This window comes from Oncorhynchus kisutch, unplaced genomic scaffold, assembly GCF_002021735.2.
Source record: "Oncorhynchus kisutch isolate 150728-3 unplaced genomic scaffold, Okis_V2 Okis01b-Okis20b_hom, whole genome shotgun sequence".
Lineage (NCBI taxonomy): Eukaryota > Metazoa > Chordata > Actinopteri > Salmoniformes > Salmonidae > Oncorhynchus > Oncorhynchus kisutch.
Window position 1 is genome coordinate 13,910,343 of NW_022261978.1, and position 15,448 is coordinate 13,925,790.

Genomic DNA, 15,448 nt, shown 5'->3' on the forward strand with positions numbered 1-15,448 from the left:
GTCTGACTCTTTCTCTCTCTTGTCTCTCTCTGTGTGTCTGACTCTTTCTCTCTCTCTGTGTCTCTCTCTGTGTCTGACTCTCTCTATGATTGACTCTCTCTGTGTCGAGTCTCTCTGTGTCTGACACTCCTGTGTGTCTGACTCTCCCTGTGTGTCTGACTCTCCCTGTGTGTCTGACTCTCCCTGTATGTCTGACTCTCTCTATGATTGACTCTCTCTGTGTCTGACACTCCTGTGTGTCTGACTGTCTTCTCTCTCTGTGTCTGACACTCCCTGTGTGTCTCTCTCTCTCTCTGTGTATGTGTGTCCCAGGCTGTCTAGAAGCGGTAAGACTATCGGTTCTCCATCCATCAGCCTCGTTACTCAATCTTCAGCCGCTTTGACACCTGACCTGATGCACCGAGGAGAGTTGGTGTACGCTGGAGCTGCTGGGAAGGCCCTGAGCTACTTCACTGACTTGGGTAAGACATGGAGGGAGAGAGAGAGACAGAGACAGACGCTGGAGCTGCCAGCCAGTCCTGGGGTTCTTCACTGAGTAATAGATGGAGTGTTCTGTCTCAGACTGTGTGTGCTGTTGTTGTGTTACAGGGTATCACTGTTGTTGTGTGTTACAGGGGTATCGTTGTTGTTGTTGTGTTGCAGGGTATCACTGTTGTTGTTGTTGTGTTGCAGGGTATCACTGTTGTTGTTGTTGTGTTGCAGGGTATCACTGTTGTTGTTGTGTTGCAGGGTATCACTGTTGTTGTTGTTGTTGTTGTTGTGTTGCAGGGTATCACTGTTGTGTTGTGTGTTGTGTTGCAGGGTATCACTGTTGTTGTTGTTGTGTTACAGGGTATCACTGTTGTTGTTGTGTTACAGGGTATCACTGTTGTTGTTGTGTTACAGGGTATCACTGTTGTTGTTGTGTTACAGGGTATCACTGTTGTTGTTGTTGTGTTACAGGGTATCACTGTTGTTGTTGTGTTACAGGGTATCATTGTTGTTGTTGTTGTGTTGCAGGGTATCACGGTGTTGTTGTTGTTGTGTTGCAGGGTATCACTGTTGTTGTTGTTGTTGTGTTGCAGGGTATCACTGTTGTTGTTGTTGTTGTGTTACAGGGTATCACTGTTGTTGTGTGTTACGGGTATCATGTGTTGTGTGTTACAGGGTATCATTGTTGTGTTGTTGTGTTGCAGGGTATCACTGTTGTTGTTGTGTTGCAGGGTATTACTGTTGTTGTTGTGTTGTTGTTGCAGGGGGTATCACTGTTGTTGTTACAGGGTATCACTGTTGCTGTTGTTGTGTTGCAGGGTATCACTGTTGTTGTTGTGATGCAGGGTATCACTGTTGTGTTGTTTTGTTGTTGTTGTTGCAGGGTATCACTGTTGTTGTTGTTGTGTTACAGGATATCACTGTTGTTGTTGTGTTACAGGGTATCATTGTTGTTGTTGTTGTTATTGTGTTGCAGGGTATCACTGTTGTTGTTGTTGTTGTTGTTGTGTGTTGCAGGGTATCACTGTTGTTGTTGTGTTGCAGGGTATTACTGTTGTTGTTGTGTTGCAGGGTATCACTGTTGTTGTGTTATAGGGTATCACTGTTGTTGTTGCTGTTGTGTTGCAGGGTATCACTGTTGTGTTGCAGGGTATCACTGTTGTTGTTGCTGTTGTGTTGCAGGGTTCACTGTTGTTGTTGTTGTGTTGCAGGGTATCACTGTGTTGTTGTTTGTGTTGCAGGGTATCACTGTTTGTTGTGTTGCAGGGTATCACTGTTGTTGTTGTTGTGTTACAGGGTATCACTGCTGTTGTTGTTGTTGTTGTGTTGCAGGGTATCACTGTTGTTGTTGTTGTTGTGTTGCAGGGTATCTCTGTTGTTGTTGTGTTGCAGGGTATCACTGTTGTTTGTTGTTGTGTGTGCAGGGTATCACTGTTGTTGTTGTTGTTGTGTTGCAGGGTAGGGTATCACTGTTGTTGTTGTGTTGCAGGGTATCACTGCTGTTGTTGTTGTTGTTGCAGGGTATCACTGTGTGTTGTTGTTGCAGGGTATCACTGTTGTTGTTGTTGTTGTGTTGCAGGGTATCACTGTTTTTGTTGCTGTTGTTGTGTTGCAGGGTATCACTGTTGTTGTTGTGGCAGGGTATCACTGTTGTTGTTGTGTTACAGGGTATCACTGTGAGCCGTTCAACAAACCCCTCTGACTTCTCCTAGACGTCCTAACGGAGGAGGCTCAGTCTACACTAGACATCACTTCATTTAACTATGGTACACACACACACACACCACACACACACACACACACACACACACACCTCTACACAACACACACACACACACACACACCCACACACACACACACACACACACACCTCTACACACACACACACACACACCTCTACACACACACACACACACACCATCTACACACACACACACACACACACACCTCTACACACACACACACACACACACACCTCTACACACACACACACACAACCTCTACACACACACACACACACACACCTCTACACACACACACACACACACCTCTACACACACACACACACACCTCTACACACACACACCACCTCTACACACACACACACACCTCTCACACACATCTACACACACACCTCTACACACACACACACACACACAACAACACACACCCTCTACACACACACACACACACACCACTACCTACACACACACACACACACACTCTACACACACACACACACACACACCTCTACACACACACACACACACACACCTCTACACACACACAACACACCTCTACACACACACACACCCCTCTACACACACACACACACACCTCTACACACACACACACACACACACACCTCACACACACACACACACACACACACCTCTACACACACACACACACACACACCTCTACACACACACACACACACACACCTCTACACACACACACACACACACACACACACCTCTACACACACACACACACACACACACACCCTAACCTCTACAGACCCTAACCTCTATAGACCCTAACCTCTATAGACCCTAACCCCTACAGACCCTAACCCTAACAGACCCTAACCTCTACAGACCCTAACCTCTACAGACCCTAACCCTATAGACCCTAACCCCTACAGACCCTAACCTCTACAGACCCTAACCCCTATAGACCCTAACCCCTACAGACCCTAACCTCTATAGACCCTAACCCCTACAGACCCTAAACTCTACAGACCCTATAGACCCTAACCTCTATAGACCCTAACCCCTACAGACCCTAACCCCTACAGACCCTAACCTCTACAGACCCTACAGACCCTAACCTCTATAGACCCTAACCCCTACAGACCCTACAGACCCTAACCTCTATAGACCCTAACCCCTACAGACCCTACAGACCCTAACCCCTATAGACCCTAACCCTATAGACCCTAACCCCTATAGACCCTAACCCCTACAGAGCCTAACCCTTACAGACCCTAACCCCTACAGAGCCTAACCCTTACAGACCCTAACCTCTATAGACCCTACAGACCCTAACCTCTATAGACCCTAACCCCTACAGAGCCTAACCCTTACAGACCCTAACCCCTACAGACCCTAACCTCTACAGACCCTAACCTCTATAGACCCATACAGACCCTAACCTCTATAGACCCTAACCCCTACAGACCCTACAGACCCTAACCCCTATAGACCCCTAACCCCTACAGACCCTAACCCCTACAGACCCTAACCCCTACAGACCCTAACCCTACAGACCCTAACCCCTACAGACCCTAACCCCTATAGACCCTACAGACCCTAACCCTACAGACCCTAAACCCCTACAGACCCTAACCTCTATAGACCCTAACCCCTACAGACCCTAACCCCCTACAGACCCTACGACCCTAACCCCCTACAGACCCTAACCCCTACAGACCCTAACCCCTATAGACCCTAAACCCGTACAGACCCTAACCCCTATAGACCCTAACCCCTACAGACCTAAACCCCTACAGACCCTAACCCCTACAGACCCTAACCCCTACAGACCCTAACCCCTACAGACCCCAACCTCTACAGACCCTAACCCCTACAGACCCCAACCTCTACAGACCCTATAGACCCTAACCTCTACAGACACTAACCTCTACAGACCCTATAGACCCTAACCTCTATAGACCCTAACCTCTACAGACCCTAACCCCTACAGACCCTAACCCCTACAGACCCTAACCCCTATAGACCCTAACCCCTACAGACCCTAACCTCTACAGACCCTAACCCCTATAGACCCTAACCCCTATAGACCCTAACCCCTATAGACCCTAACCTCTATAGACCCTAACCCCTACAGACCCTAACCCCTATAGACCCTAACCTCTATAGACCCTAACCCCTACAGACCCTAACCCCTATAGACCCTAACCTCTATAGACCCTAACCCCTACAGACCCTAACCCCTATAGACCCTAACCTCTATAGACCCTAACCCCTACAGACCCCAACCTCTACAGACCCTAACCCCACAGACCCTACCTCTACAGACCCTAACCTCTACAGACCCTAACCTCTACAGACCCTAACCCCTACAGACCCTAACCCCTACAGACCCTAACCCCTATAGACTCTAACCCCTACAGACCCTAACCTCTACAGACCCTAACCCCTACAGACCCTAACCTCTATAGACGCTAACCTCTACAGACCCTACAGTCCCTAACCTCTACAGACCCTACAGACCCTAACCCCTATAGACCCTAACCCCTACAGACCCTAACCTCTACAGACCTACAGTCCCTAACCTCTACAGACCCTACAGACCCTAACCCCTACAGACCCTAACCTCTACAGACCCTAACCCCTACAGACCCTAACCCTACAGACCCTACAGACCCTAACCCCTACAGACCCTAACCTCTACAGACCCTAACCCCTACAGACCCTAACCTCTACAGACCCTAACCTCTACAGACCCTAACCCCTACAGACCCTACAGACCCTAACCTCTATAGACCCTAACCCCTACAGACCCTACAGACCCTAACCCCTACAGACCCTAACCCCTACAGACCCTAACCCCTACAGACCCTACAGACCCTAACCCCTACAGACCCTACCCCTACAGACCCTAACCCCTACAGACCCTATAGACCCTAACCCTACAGACCCTAACCCCTACAGACCCTATAGACCCTAACCTCTATAGACCCTAACCCCTACAGACCCTAACCTCTACAGACCCTAACCCCTACAGACCCTAACCCCTACAGACCCTAACCCCTACAGACCCTAACCCCTACAGACCCTAACCCCTACAGACCCTAACCCCTACAGACCCTAACCCCTACAGACCCTAACCTCTGCTGACCCTCTCCTCCCTAGATGATAAGGAGAACTGTGACAACAGCAACCTTCTGGCAGTGAGCTACAGACAGTCAACTCAGTACCAGAGGGTGGTGGAGGAGCTGGACCATTTGACCCAGGGTCTGGAGGGAGGGGTCGGAGGTCAGGGACAGAAGGCCGACTACGTCACCTCCTTCTGGTACCAGGTCAGCTAATCACTGAGCTCTGTCTGAACCCTCACAGCGAGAGTTCCAGAACTGTATAGCTGAGCGTTCCAGAACTGTTAGAGTTGAGTGTTCTAGAACTGTTAGAGTTGAGAGTTCTAGAACTGTTAGAGTTGAGTGTTCTAGAACTGTAGAGTTGAGAGTTATAATGGAGTGTTTGTTTGTGTGCTCTGAGTTTATCATTAAGTTGTAAACTCATGATGAACTTTGGGCAACCTGGCACTGTATGAAAAGTGTTATCTAGATGTGTGATTCTGTTATATAATGTGTTGAAGAGGAGGATACTGTGTGAGACTGTGTGTGTGTTCTCTAGATGACGATACTGTGTGAGGCGTGTGTGTGTTCTCTAGATGACGATACTGTGTGAGACTGTGTGTGTGTTCTCTAGATGACGATACTGTGTGAGACTGTGTGTGTGTTCTCTAGATGACGATACTGTGTGAGGCTGTGTGTGTGTTCTCTAGATGACGATACTGTGTGAGGCGTGTGTGTGTTCTCTAGATGAGGATACTGTGTGAGACTGTGTGTGTGTTCTCTAGATGAGGATACTGTGTGAGACTGTGTGTGTGTTCTCTAGATGAGGATACTGTGTGAGACTGTGTGTGTGTTCTCTAGATGAGGATACTGTGTGAGACTGTGTGTGTGTTCTCTAGATGACGATACTGTGTGAGGCGTGTGTGTGTTCTCTAGATGAGGATACTGTGTGAGACTGTGTGTGTGTTCTCTAGATGACGATACTGTGTGAGGCGTGTGTGTGTTCTCTAGATGAGGATACTGTGTGAGACTGTGTGTGTGTTCTCTAGATGACGATACTGTGTGAGTCGTGTGTGTGTTCTCTAGATGAGGATACTGTGTGAGACTGTGTGTGTGTTCTCTAGATGACGATACTGTGTGAGGCGTGTGTGTGTTCTCTAGATGAGGATACTGTGTGAGACTGTGTGTGTTCTCTAGATGAGGATACTGTGTGAGGCTGTGTGTGTGTTCTCTGGATGAGGATAGTGTGTGAGGCGTGTGTGTGTTCTCTAGATGAGGATACTGTGTGAGACTGTGTGTGTGTTCTCTAGATGAGGATACTGTGTGAGGCGTGTGTGTGTTCTCTAGATGAGGATACTGTGTGAGACTGTGTGTGTTCTCTAGATGAGGATACTGTGTGAGGCTGTGTGTGTGTTCTCTGGATGAGGATAGTGTGTGAGGCTGTGTGTGTGTGTTCTCTAGAGGAGGATACTGTGTGAGGCTGTGTGTGTGTTCTCTAGATGAGGATACTGTGTGAGACTGTGTGTGTGTTCTCTAGATGAGGATACTGTGTGTGTGTTCTCTAGATGAGGATACTGTGTGTGTGTTCTCTAGATGAGGATACTGTGTGTGTGTGTGTGTTCTCTAGATGAGGATACTGTGTGTGTGTGTCTGTTCTCTAGATGAGGATACTGTGTGTGTGTGTGTGTTCTCTAGATGAGGATACTGTGTGACTGTGTGTGTTCTCTAGATGAGGATACTGTGTGACTGTGTGTGTTCTCTAGAGGAGGATACTGTGTGTGTGTGTGTTCTCTAGATGAGGATACTGTGTGACTGTGTGTGTGTGTTCTCTAGATGAGGATAGTGGGTGGTCGTATGGTGGTGAACTCTCTCAGGAACCCCCAGACATCGTACGCTCAGCTGGCCCTCAACATCTTCTTCGCTCTGCTGGTCGGCCTCATCTACTACCAGATCCCCCTGACTCTACCTGAAGCCCTGCAGAACAGGTGTCTGTCCTGTCTGTCTGTCTGTCTTGTCTGTCCGTCTCACAGTGCAGCAGTATCTATTCTTTATTCTCTCTCTCTCTCTCAGGATGGGAGCATTCTTTTTCCTCATCATCAACATGGTGTTTGGGAATCTTTCAGCTGTGGAACTCTTCATCAATGAGAGAGCTCTGTTCATGTGAGTCTTTATGTTTGTATGTGTTCTGACTCTCTCTCTGTGTGTTTGTATGTGTTCTGACTCTGTGTGTGTGTGTGTTCTGACTCTCTCTCTGTGTGTGTGTTCTGACTTTCTCTCTCTGTGTGTGTTCTGACTCTGTGTGTGTGTGTTCTGACTCTCTCTCTGTGTGTGTGTTCTGACTCTGTGTGTTCTGACTCTCTCACTGTGTGTGGTCTGACTCTCTCTCTCTCTCTCTGTGTATTCTGACTCTCTCTGTGCGTGTTCTGACTCTCTCTCTCTCTCTCTCTCTCTCTGTGTGTGTTCTGACTCTCTCTCTGTGTGTGTTCTGACTCTCTCTCTCTCTCTGTGTGTGTTCTGACTCTCTCTCTCTCTCTGTGTGTGTTCTGACTCTCTCTCTCTCTCTCTGTGTGTGTTCTGACTCTCTCTCTCTCTCTCTGTGTGTGTTCTGACTCTCTCTCTCTGTTTGTTTTGTCTCTCTCTGCGTGTGTTCTGACTCTCTGTGTGTGTTTGTCTCGCTCTCTCTGTGTGTTTGTGTGTGTGTTCTGACCTCTCTCTCTCTCTCTCTCTCTGTGTTCTGACTCTCTCTCTCTCTCTGTGTTCTGACTCTCTCTCTCTGTGTGTGTTCTGGACTCTCTCTCTCTCTCTCTCTGTGTGTTCTGACTATCTCTGTGTGTGTTCTGACTATCTCTGTGTGTGTTCTGACTCTCTCTCTGTGTGTGTGTTCTGACTCTCTCTCTGTGTGTGTGTTCTGACTCTCTCTCTCTGTGTGTGTTCTGACTATCTCTGTGTGTGTTCTGACTATCTCTCTCTCTCTCTCTGTGTGTTCTGACTATCTCTGTGTGTGTTCTGACTATCTCTGTGTGTTCTGACTATCTCTGTGTGTGTTCTGACTCTCTCTCTCTCTGTGTTCTGACTCTCTCTCTGTGTGTTCTGACTATCTCTCTGTGTGTTCTGACTATCTCTCTGTGTGTTCTGACTATCTCTGTGTGTGTTCTGACTCTCTCTCCTCTCTGTGTTCTGACTCTCTCTCTCTGTGTGTTCTGACTATCTCTCTGTGCGTTCTGACTCTCTCTCTCTGTGTGCGTTCTGACTCTCTCTCTGTGTGTGTTCTGACTCTCTCTCTCTCTCTCTCTCTGTGTTCTGACTCTCTCTCTCTCTCTGTAGGTGTTCTGACTCTCTCTCTGTGTGTTTCAGCCATGAGAACTCTAGTGGGTACTACCGTACGTCCGTCTACTTCCTGTCTAAGATATTCGCTGACCTCATCCCCAACCGCATTGTTCCGATCCTCATCTTCTCAGCCATCGCCTACTATATGATGGGTATGAACCATACACTCAGCCATCGCCTACTATATGATGGGTATGAACCATACACAGATACACACATAGGTCAGAACACACACAACACACACAGGTCAGAACACACACACACAGGTCAGAACACACACCACACACACAGGTCAGAACACACACACAGTTCAGAACACACACAACACACTTCCTTCTATGATAAAATGTAAATCTCTCTCTCTCTCTCCACCAGGTCTGAAGCCAGCCTTCACATCGTTCCTGCTCTTCACGCTGACCATGTCCCTGGTCAGTCTAGCTGGGGTCAGTCTAGCGTTCCTGGTCTCAGCCTCTGTCTCCTCCTTCGCTATGGCCAACGTCCTCATCGCCCTGCCTTTCGTCTTCATGATGGTGAGAGACACACAAACACACTCAAACACTCAGACACACACTAACTCTCTCTCTCTCTCTCTCTCTCTCTCTCTCTCTCTCTCTCTCTCTCTCTCTCTAGGTGTTTGGAGGGTTCCTGGTCAACCTTAACTCCATGTTGTCTTGGTTGTCATGGCTGAAATGGATCAGCATCTTCCGCTACGGACTAGAGGTAGGAGGGGGGGAGAGGGAGGGAGGAAGGGAGCGAGGTAAAGGAGGGAGGGAGGACTGGAAGTAACCGAGTCTACATGTAATGCTCCCATTAGAGAGTTGGACAGTAATTGATGGTCCTATTAGAGAGTTGGACAGTCTGATGGTCCTATTAGAGAGTTGGACAGTCTGATTGAGGGTCCTATTAGAGAGTTGGACAGTCTGATTGATGGTCCTATTAGAGAGTTGGACAGTCTGATTGATGGTCCTATTAGAGAGTTGGACAGTCTGACGGTCCTATTAGAGAGTTGGACAGTCTGACGGACCTATTAGAGAGTTGGACAGTCTGATGGTCCTATTAGAGAGTTGGACAGTCTGATTGATGGTCCTATTAGAGAGTTGGACAGTCTGATTGACGGTCCTATTAGAGAGTTGGACAGTCTGACGGTCCTATTAGAGAGTTGGACAGTCTGACAGTCATATTAGAGAGTTGGACAGTCTGTCAGTCCTATTAGAGAGTTGGACAGTCTGATTGATGGTCCTATTAGAGAGTTGGACAGTCTGATTGATGTTCCTATTAGAGAGTTGGACAGTCTGACGGTCCTATTAGAGAGTTGGACAGTCTGATTGATGGTCCTATTAGAGAGTTGGACAGTCTGATTGATGGTCCTATTAGAGAGTTGGACAGTCTGATTGATGGTCCTATTAGAGAGTTGGGCAGTCTGATTGATGGTCCTATTAGAGAGTTGGGCAGTCTGATTGATGGTCCTATTAGAGAGTTGGACAGTCTGATGTTCCTATTAGAGAGTTGGACAGTCTGTGGTCCTATTAGAGAGTTGGACAGTCTGATTGATGGTCCTATTAGAGAGTTGGACAGTCTGTGGTCCTATTAGAGAGTTGGACAGTCTGATGTTCCTATTAGAGAGTTGGACAGTCTGATTGATGTTCCTATTAGAGAGTTGGACAGTCTGATTGATGGTCCTATTAGAGAGTTGGACAGTCTGATGGTCCTATTAGAGAGTTGGACAGTCTGATTGAGGGTCCTATTAGAGAGTTGGACAGTCTGATTGAGGGTCCTATTAGAGAGTTGGACAGTCTGATTGATGGTCCTATTAGAGAGTTGGACAGTCTGACGGTCCTATTAGAGAGTTAGACAGTCTGATTGATGGTCCTATTAGAGAGTTGGACAGTCTGACGGTCCTATTAGAGAGTTGGACAGTCTGACGGTCCTATTAGAGAGTTGGACAGTCTGATTGATGGTCCTATTAGAGAGTTGGACAGTCTGACAGTCCTATTAGAGAGTTGGACAGTCTGATTGATGGTCCTATTAGAGAGTTGGGCAGTCTGATTGATTGGTCCTATTAGAGAGTTGGACAGTCTGATTGATGGTCCTATTAGAGTGTTGGACAGTCTGATGTTCCTATTAGAGAGTTGGACAGTCTGTGTTCCTATTAGAGAGTTGGACAGTCTGATTGATGTTCCTATTAGAGAGTTGGACAGTCTGACGGTCCTATTAGAGAGTTGGACAGTCTGATTGATGGTCCTATTAGAGAGTTGGACAGTCTGATTGATGGTCCTATTAGAGAGTTGGACAGTCTGATTGATGGTCCTATTAGAGAGTTGGGCAGTCTGATTGATGGTCCTATTAGAGAGTTGGGCAGTCTGATTGATGGTCCTATTAGAGAGTTGGACAGTCTGATGTTCCTATTAGAGAGTTGGACAGTCTGTGGTCCTATTAGAGAGTTGGACAGTCTGATTGATGGTCCTATTAGAGAGTTGGACAGTCTGTGGTCCTATTAGAGAGTTGGACAGTCTGATGTTCCTATTAGAGAGTTGGACAGTCTGATTGATGTTCCTATTAGAGAGTTGGACAGTCTGATTGATGGTCCTATTAGAGAGTTGGACAGTCTGATGGTCCTATTAGAGAGTTGGACAGTCTGATTGAGGGTCCTATTAGAGAGTTGGACAGTCTGATTGAGGGTCCTATTAGAGAGTTGGACAGTCTGATTGATGGTCCTATTAGAGAGTTGGACAGTCTGACGGTCCTATTAGAGAGTTAGACAGTCTGATTGATGGTCCTATTAGAGAGTTGGACAGTCTGACGGTCCTATTAGAGAGTTGGACAGTCTGACGGTCCTATTAGAGAGTTGGACAGTCTGATTGATGGTCCTATTAGAGAGTTGGACAGTCTGACAGTCCTATTAGAGAGTTGGACAGTCTGATTGATGGTCCTATTAGAGAGTTGGGCAGTCAGATTGATTGGTCCTATTAGAGAGTTGGACAGTCTGATTGATGGTCCTATTAGAGTGTTGGACAGTCTGATGTTCCTATTAGAGAGTTGGACAGTCTGTGTTCCTATTAGAGAGTTGGACAGTCTGATTGATGGTCCTATTAGAGAGTTGGACAGTCTGATGTTCCTATTAGAGAGTTGGACAGTCTGATTGATGGTCCTATTAGAGAGTTGGACAGTCTGATGTTCCTATTAGAGAGTTGGACAGTCTGTGGTCCTATTAGAGAGTTGGACAGTCTGATTGATGGTCCTATTAGAGAGTTGGACAGTCTGATTGATGGTCCTATTAGAGAGTTGGACAGTCTGTGGTCCTATTAGAGAGTTGGACAGTCTGATTGATGGTCCTATTAGAGAGTTGGACAGTCTGATGTTCCTATTAGAGAGTTGGACAGTCTGTGGTCCTATTAGAGAGTTGGACAGTCTGATTGATGGTCCTATTAGAGAGTTGGACAGTCTGATGTTCCTATTAGAGAGTTGGACAGTCTGATGTTCCTATTAGAGAGTTGGACAGTCTGTGGTCCTATTAGAGAGTTAGACAGTCTGATTGATGGTCCTATTAGAGAGTTGGACAGTCTGTGGTCCTATTAGAGAGTTGGACAGTCTGATTGATGGTCCTATTAGAGAGTTGGACAGTCTGATGTTCCTATTAGAGAGTTGGACAGTCTGTGGTCCTATTAGAGAGTTGGACAGTCTGATTGATGGTCCTATTAGAGAGTTGGACAGTCTGATGTTCCTATTAGAGAGTTGGACAGTCTGATGTTCCTATTAGAGAGTTGGACAGTCTGTGGTCCTATTAGAGAGTTAGACAGTCTGATTGATGGTCCTATTAGAGAGTTGGACAGTCTGATTGATGGTCCTATTAGAGAGTTGGACAGTCTGATGTTCCTATTAGAGAGTTGGACAGTCTGATTGATGGTCCTATTAGAGAGTTGGACAGTCTGATGTTCCTATTAGAGAGTTGGACAGTCTGATTGATGGTCCTATTAGAGAGTTGGACAGTCTGACGGTCCTATTAGAGAGTTGGACAGTCTGATTGATGGTCCTATTAGAGAGTTGGACAGTCTGATTGATGCTCATATTAGAGAGTTGGACAGTCTGATGGTCCTATTAGAGAGTTAGACAGTCTGATTGATGGTCCTATTAGAGAGTTGGACAGTCTGATTGATGCTCATATTAGAGAGTTGGACAGTCTGATGGTCCTATTAGAGAGTTAGACAGTCTGATTGATGGTCCTATTAGAGAGTTAGACAGTCTGATTGATGGTCCTATTAGAGAGTTGGACAGTCTGATTGATGGTCCTATTAGAGAGTTGGACAGTCTGATGGTTCTATTAGAGAGTTGGACAGTTTGATTGATGGTCCTATTAGAGAGTTGGACAGTCTGATTGATGGTCCTATTAGAGAGTTGGGCAGTCTGATTGATGGTCCTATTAGAGAGTTGGGCAGTCTGATTGATGGTCCTATTAGAGAGTTGGACAGTCTGATTGATGGTCCTATTAGAGAGTTGGACAGTCTGATGTTCCTATAGAGAGTTGGACAGTCTGTGGTCCTATTAGAGAGTTGGACAGTCTGATTGATGGTCCTATTAGAGAGTTGGACAGTCTGTGGTCCTATTAGAGAGTTGGACAGTCTGATTGATGGTCCTATTAGAGAGTTGGACAGTCTGATGTTCCTATTAGAGAGTTGGACAGTCTGTGGTCCTATTAGAGAGTTGGACAGCCTGATTGATGGTCCTATTAGAGAGTTGGACAGTCTGATGTTCCTATTAGAGAGTTGGACAGTCTGATGTTCCTATTAGAGAGTTGGACAGTCTGATTGAGGGTCCTATTAGAGAGTTGGACAGTCTGATTGATGGTCCTATTAGAGAGTTGGACAGTCTGATTGATGGTCCTATTAGAGAGTTGGACAGTCTGACGGTCCTATTAGAGAGTTGGACAGTCTGACGGACCTATTAGAGAGTTGGACAGTCTGATGGTCCTATTAGAGAGTTGGACAGTCTGATGGTCCTATTAGAGAGTTGGACAGTCTGATTGATGGTCCTATTAGAGAGTTGGACAGTCTGATTGATGGTCCTATTAGAGAGTTGGACAGTCTGACGGTCCTATTAGAGAGTTGGACAGTCTGACGGTCCTATTAGAGAGTTGGACAGTCTGATTGATGGTCCTATTAGAGAGTTGGACAGTCTGACAGTCCTATTAGAGAGTTGGACAGTCTGATTGATGGTCCTATTAGAGAGTTGGACAGTCTGATTGATGTTCCTATTAGAGAGTTGGACAGTCTGATTGATGGTCCTATTAGAGAGTTGGACAGTCTGATTGATGGTCCTATTAGAGAGTTGGACAGTCTGATTGATGGTCCTATTAGAGAGTTGGGCAGTCTGATTGATGGTCCTATTAGAGAGTTGGACAGTCTGATTGATGGTCCTATTAGAGAGTTGGACAGTCTGATTGATGGTCCTATTAGAGAGTTGGACAGTCTGATGTTCCTATTAGAGAGTTGGACAGTCTGTGTTCCTATTAGAGAGTTGGACAGTCTGATTGATGGTCCTATTAGAGAGTTGGACAGTCTGATGTTCCTATTAGAGAGTTGGACAGTCTGTGGTCCTATTAGAGAGTTGGACAGTCTGATTGATGGTCCTATTAGAGAGTTGGACAGTCTGATGTTCCTATTAGAGAGTTGGACAGTCTGATGTTCCTATTAGAGAGTTGGACAGTCTGTGGTCCTATTAGAGAGTTGGACAGTCTGATTGATGGTCCTATTAGAGAGTTGGACAGTCTGATGTTCCTATTAGAGAGTTGGACAGTCTGTGGTCCTATTAGAGAGTTGGACAGTCTGATTGATGGTCCTATTAGAGAGTTGGACAGTCTGATGTTCCTATTAGAGAGTTGGACAGTCTGTGGTCCTATTAGAGAGTTGGACAGTCTGATTGATGGTCCTATTAGAGAGTTGGACAGTCTGATGTTCCTATTAGAGAGTTGGACAGTCTGATGTTCCTATTAGAGAGTTGGACAGTCTGTGGTCCTATTAGAGAGTTGGACAGTCTGATTGATGGTCCTATTAGAGAGTTGGACAGTCTGATGTTCCTATTAGAGAGTTGGACAGTCTGTGGTCCTATTAGAGAGTTGGACAGTCTGATTGATGGTCCTATTAGAGAGTTGGACAGTCTGATGTTCCTATTAGAGAGTTGGACAGTCTGTGGTCCTATTAGAGAGTTGGACAGTCTGATTGATGGTCCTATTAGAGAGTTGGACAGTCTGATGTTCCTATTAGAGAGTTGGACAGTCTGTGGTCCTATTAGAGAGTTTGACAGTCTGATTGATGGTCCTATTAGAGAGTTGGACAGTCTGATTGATGGACCTATTAGAGAGTTGGACAGTCTGTGGTCCTATTAGAGAGTTGGACAGTCTGTGGTCCTATTAGAGAGTTGGACAGTCTGATGTTCCTATTAGAGAGTTGGACAGTCTGTGGTCCTATTAGAGAGTTGGACAGTCTGATTGATGGTCCTATTAGAGAGTTGGACAGTCTGAATGATGGTCCTATTAGAGAGTTGGGCAGTCTGATTGATGGTCCTATTAGAGAGTTGGACAGTCTGATGGTCCTATTAGAGAGTTAGACAGTCTGATTGATGGTCCTATTAGAGAGTTGGACAGTCTGATTGATGGTCCTATTAGAGAGTTGGACAGTCTGACGGTCCTATTAGAGAGTTGGACAGTCTGACGGTCCTATTAGAGAGTTGGACAGTCTGATTGATGGTCCTATTAGAGAGTTGGACAGTCTGACAGTCCTATTAGAGAGTTGGACAGTCTGATTGATGGTCCTATTAGAGAGTTGGACAGTCTGATTG

At 46.3% G+C, this 15,448-nt stretch overlaps 1 pseudogene; it reads left to right on the top strand.

The window, feature by feature from the left end:
* LOC116358872 (broad substrate specificity ATP-binding cassette transporter ABCG2-like) overlaps positions 1 to 15,448 on the top strand; it is a 39,167-nt pseudogene that overhangs the window by 19,967 nt on the left and 3,752 nt on the right.